Source organism: Convolutriloba macropyga, unplaced genomic scaffold (assembly GCF_964194025.1).
Source record: "Convolutriloba macropyga unplaced genomic scaffold, txConMacr16.3 SCAFFOLD_5455, whole genome shotgun sequence".
NCBI classification, from domain to species: domain Eukaryota; kingdom Metazoa; phylum Xenacoelomorpha; order Acoela; family Convolutidae; genus Convolutriloba; species Convolutriloba macropyga.
The window spans coordinates 4539-10000 of NW_027451188.1; the positions used below are offsets into that span (position 1 = coordinate 4539).

General features: G+C 40.9%; 1 non-coding gene and 1 pseudogene across 1 annotated transcript in view; both read left to right on the forward strand.

Annotated features, from left to right (window-relative positions):
* The first annotated feature begins 3378 nt into the window (after positions 1 to 3378).
* LOC142356462 (5.8S ribosomal RNA) lies at positions 3379 to 3530 on the forward strand (annotated as a pseudogene).
* Positions 3531 to 5213: 1683 nt separating this feature from the next.
* Positions 5214 to 5462, forward strand: part of LOC142356463 (large subunit ribosomal RNA) — a 3522-nt gene continuing 3273 nt past the window's right edge. Inside the window, exon 1 of the ribosomal RNA XR_012761418.1 lies at positions 5214 to 5462. This exon is cut by the window's right edge and continues 3273 nt beyond it. This is a non-coding gene — a ribosomal RNA (large subunit ribosomal RNA).

Genomic DNA, 5462 nt, shown 5'->3' on the forward strand with positions numbered 1-5462 from the left:
TTCAGTGGGAAAGAGTTGAGCTACTCGGGGCGCCCACTGAACTTGCTCCGAGCCAAAGGCTCGAAAAAACACAGCTTAGCCTCAGATCCTTTACATAGAAGGCTAGCTAAAATAAACTTACCTTGGACGAGGGTAAAGTTTAGTCAGTTCTTAGGGGAGAGTAATCCACAGCTTCTCGCCCTCTGAACATTCTCCCAGATATGTAGGTCTGGGAGAGTCTCCTCCTGTTCTTCGGAATCTGGAGGTAGACAAAGACAGTACGATACGATCTTGCATCGGGATGACTAACCGATAATGATCATAATCTGACAATTTTTCCGGCTTGAGGCACCGGAGTCAGATTAAAGACACATACTGAACTAAAGGCGTATGTGCAAAGCTTGTCGGAGTGTAGAGAGTCAAGCTGAGTTGACTCGTCACGTGGTGATGACAACAGCCATGTGCAAAACACTCACAACTTTATCGTCTATGTGGAAAAGGTTGCTAACAGCGCTCTCTATGAGAGGCCCTCGCATATAACTATACGAGGAAAAGGCGATAGAGTTGTTTGAATGTGGGGCAGGTTCATCGACAAGCTAAGTTGATCACATTCTTGTTGTGGCATCCTACTAGAATTGGTCACGGTCTGCACCAACTCTCCCCAAGTTGGCCAGACTTAAAACTAGAAATAAGGTTTGCAGCTATGTGAACCTAGAAACTGTAAAGGAGTTGAAAGAACTTAAAGGAATTGAAAGAGGCCTTGAGGTATATCCTCTTGGTAAAGACCCACAAAAGCTCACAAAAGTGGCTTCGAAGGGCAAAACTGGTTCATCCAAAACAATTGGAGAGCTTAAAGCAGAACCAATTCGAATGAAACACTATTGGTGAAACTTCATCATGAGAACGTCACAAGCTGATCACGCTCTATGATATGACTAGTATTATGTTGCTTCTAGTAGGCTAAGCGCAAGCCGAAACATCAACATGTGAAAGTCGTAGAATTTTGCAATCAAACTGTGGCTAGTACTGTGATGTTACTAGTAACCTGGTGTTCCGTCATATGGCCAAGAGAGCATTTGAAGGCGAAACTTCTGCATGGGAAAGCTGCATCATGATCAAAATTTTATATCGAGTATTATGTTGACGTTAGTAGGCCTTGGCCGAAAACGCAGCATGTGAAAGGTATAGATAAAAGTTATTGTTGCAGTCAGTACTGTGTAGTTACTAGTAGCTGGATTTAAGCTCAAAATGAGACACTGTTGGTGAAACTTCATCATGAGAATGTCACAAGCTGATCAAGCTCTATGATATGACTAGTATTATGTTGCTTCTAGTAGGCTAAGCGCAAGCCGAAACATCAACATGTGAAAGTCGTAGAATTTTGCGATCAAATTGTGGCTAGTACTGTGATGTTACTAGTAACCTTGTGTTACGTCATATGGCCAAGAGAGCATTTGAAGGCGAAACTTCTGCATGGGGAAGCTGCATCATGAACAAAAGTTTATATCGAGTATTATGTTGACATTAGTAGGCCCTGGCCGAAAGCGCAGCATGTGAAAGGTATAGATAAAAGTTATCGTTGCAGTCAGTACTGTGTAGTTACTAGTAGCTGGATTTAAGCTCGAAATGAGACACTGTTGGTGAAACTTCATCATGAGAACGTCACAAGCTGATCACGCTCCATGATATGACTAGTATTATGTTGCTTCTAGTAGGCTAAGCGCAAGCCGAAACATCAACATGTGAAAGTCGTAGAATTTTGCGATCAAATTGTGGCTAGTACTGTGATGTTACTAGTAACCTTGTGTTACGTCATATGGCCAAGAGAGCATTTGAAGGCGAAACTTCTGCATGGGGAAGCTGCATCATGAACAAAAGTTTATATCGAGTATTATGTTGACGTTAGTAGGCCCTGGCCGAAAGCGCAGCATGTGAAAGGTATAGATAAAAGTTAGCGTTGCAGTCAGTACTGTGTAGTTACTAGTAGCTGGATTTAAGCTCGAAATGAGACACTGTTGGTGAAACTTCATCATGAGAACGTCACAAGCTGATCACGCTCTATGATATGACTAGTATTATGTTGCTTCTAGTAGGCTAAGCGCAAGCCGAAACATCAACATGTGAAAGTCGTAGAATTTTGCAATCAAACTGTGGCTAGTACTGTGATGTTACTAGTAACCTTTTCTTACGTCATATGGCCAAGAGAGCATTTGAAGGCGAAACTTCTGCATGGGGAAGCTGCATCATGAACAAAAGTTTATATCGAGTATTATGTTGACGTTAGTAGGCCCTGGCCGAAAGCGCAGCATGTGAAAGGTATAGATAAAAGTTATCGTTGCAGTCAGTACTGTGTAGTTACTAGTAGCTGGATTTAAGCTCGAAGTGAGACACTGTTGGTGAAACTTCATCATGAGAACGTCACAAGCTGATCACGCTCTATGATATGACTAGTATTATGTTGCTTATAGTAGGCTAAGCGCAAGCCGAAACATCAACATGTGAAAGTCGTAGAATTTTGCGATCAAATTGTGGCTAGTACTGTGATGTTACTAGTAACCTTGTGTTACGTCATATGGCCAAGAGAGCATTTGAAGGCGAAACTTCTGCATGGGGAAGCTGCATCATGAACAAAAGTTTATATCGAGTATTATGTTGACGTTAGTAGGCCCTGGCCGAAAGCGCAGCATGTGAAAGGTATAGATAAAAGTTAGCGTTGCAGTCAGTACTGTGTAGTTACTAGTAGCTGGATTTAAGCTCGAAATGAGACACTGTTGGTGAAACTTCATCATGAGAACGTCACAAGCTGATCACGCTCTATGATATGACTAGTATTATGTTGCTTCTAGTAGGCTAAGCGCAAGCCGAAACATCAACATGTGAAAGTCGTAGAATTTTGCAATCAAACTGTGGCTAGTACTGTGATGTTACTAGTAACCTTTTCTTACGTCATATGGCCAAGAGAGCATTTGAAGGCGAAACTTCTGCATGGGGAAGCTGCATCATGAACAAAAGTTTATATCGAGTATTATGTTGACGTTAGTAGGCCCTGGCCGAAAGCGCAGCATGTGAAAGGTATAGATAAAAGTTATCGTTGCAGTCAGTACTGTGTAGTTACTAGTAGCTGGATTTAAGCTCGAAGTGAGACACTGTTGGTGAAACTTCATCATGAGAACGTCACAAGCTGATCACGCTCTATGATATGACTAGTATTATGTTGCTTATAGTAGGCTAAGCGCAAGCCGAAACATCAACATGTGAAAGTCGTAGAATTTTGCGATCAAACTGTGGCTAGTACTTTGATGATGCTTGTAGCCAACCGAATTGGTTGAAAAGCCCAATAAGTAAGCTAACTTGGGAGAGCTTGTTGGAAACCAAATGCTACTAGATTGGTCCAAATACATCCTTCAACAGGGGATCACTTGGCTCGCTTTACGAAGAGGAGCACAGCTATATGTGTTAATTCGGTATGAATCGCAAGATTTGTTTACCGACCTCTCTAACGCAAAAGGCGGTCTCGGCTTCGGCTGTTGACTGCGTCCGATTCAGGGTTATATAACTCTCGATTGAACACATTGATGTTCTATTGTTGGTGCTTCCAATAAAATTGGAACACTTAAAGCAGAACCGATTCAAATAATAGCATTCTGATCAATGATTGCATTCCTTGATCAAGAACTGCTGGAGTCATTGTGATGGCGAATTTTCTTCATAAGAAAATTGCAAAGAGACGGAACTTAATGAGACTAGTATTATGTTGTTTCTAGTAAGCGGAAGCTGAAACAGCAACATGTGAAAATCAAGTTTTGTTCAATGATCTCGAGGCGATAAGTACTATGAAGCAACTAGTAGCCTAAGCATGACTCAGATTTGAGACAGTCAAAAAGACTGGCGAAACTTCTTCACATGAAAGTTACATAGAGAACTACAAATGTATACAGCGAGTATTATGTTGTTTCTAGTAGGCGAAAGCTGAAACATCAACATGTGAAAGTTGTCTGCAAACTGTAGAACGATATGTGATTAGTACTGTGCTGTTACTAGTAGCCAGTCTGACTGTAGAAGCCAAGACAAAGGGAAACTAATGCATCTGAAAAGGACAAGTTATGGAAAGGTATGCACGATAAGTATTATGTTGTTTCTAGTAAGCGGCAGCTGAAACATCAACATGTGAACGTCGCTGTGTACAGTAACCTAGAACTATATAGTCCTTAGTAACGTGCATTTACTAGTACCTGTAATTGGTATTCAGACTCAGGCAGTTTGGAATAGTTTGGCAAAGATGCACCAGAGAAAACTGGGATTTGATACAGAAATTGTTGAATACAAGTATTATGCTGCTTCTAGTAGGTTGAATCCGAAACATCAGCATGTGAAAATTGAAAACATTTCTGGTTCGAATTGTCACAAGTATTTGGTGATCTGAGTAGCCAAACTCACTACAACGCCAATTGAAGGCAAAAATTCTCAACGGGAAAAGCTATTCTCATTGAATGAGCTAACAAGACGAGTATTATGTTGCTTCTAGTAGGCGAAAGCCAAAACATCAACATGTGAAAGTCTTGCTGAACAAATTTAATGTTGTTGAGCTCAGTACCGTGTGAATTAGTAGCCATAATTGGCGAGCGAAAATTGAACTGGCGAAACTTCGTCTTTGGAAAATTGCAGATGCCGAGCACTTATTTTGCAACGAGTATTATGTTGACTGTAGTAAGCGAAAGCCGAAACAGCAACATGTGAAAGCTGTTGAAATTTGTGGTCATTTTGCAATAAGTACAAGGAGTGTAACTAGTAGCCAGGTCAAAATTTGGGATAAGAATGAGCAAAAATTCTGCATGAGAACAGTTGAAATTATGAAACTAAATTACAAAGACTAGTATTATGTTGTTTCGAGTACGCGAAAGCGGAAACATCAACATGTGAACGTTTGTAACGAAGTTTCGTTAATTTTCAGCCTAGTACTGAGCAAGAACGAGTAGCCTCATCTCCAATCCCACGCAAAATGTAGTGAAATATGTGAGTGAACCTTATTCACGGTGAGGGTTTCCCGAGGTCTGTATTGCAGCGAGTATTATGTTGCTTCTAGTAAGCGAAAGCTGAAACAACAACATTTGAAAGTTGGAATTAATGACTGAATGGAAACTTCGACCTGTGTTTGATAGTAGTAGCGAACAAAACTGCTGAATCGGTTTCTGTCTCATATTGGTCAGTGAACCAATTAAGAGACAATCAACTACATAACCTGAATTGGGCGAGAGAACCCCCTTAACTTAAGCATATCAGTAAGGGGAGGAAAAGAAATCAACTGAGAATCCCTTAGTAATGGCGAATGAACAGGGAAAAGCTCATCGGGAAGAGAAATGGCAACATTTCTCGGTGTCCGGTATGGTTTGATGCTAGACTGGTGAATTTGTCCTGATGTCTACTGGAAAGTAGCATCAAAGAAGGTGAAAATCCTGTAAAGGTCATTTTCGATACCAGTCATA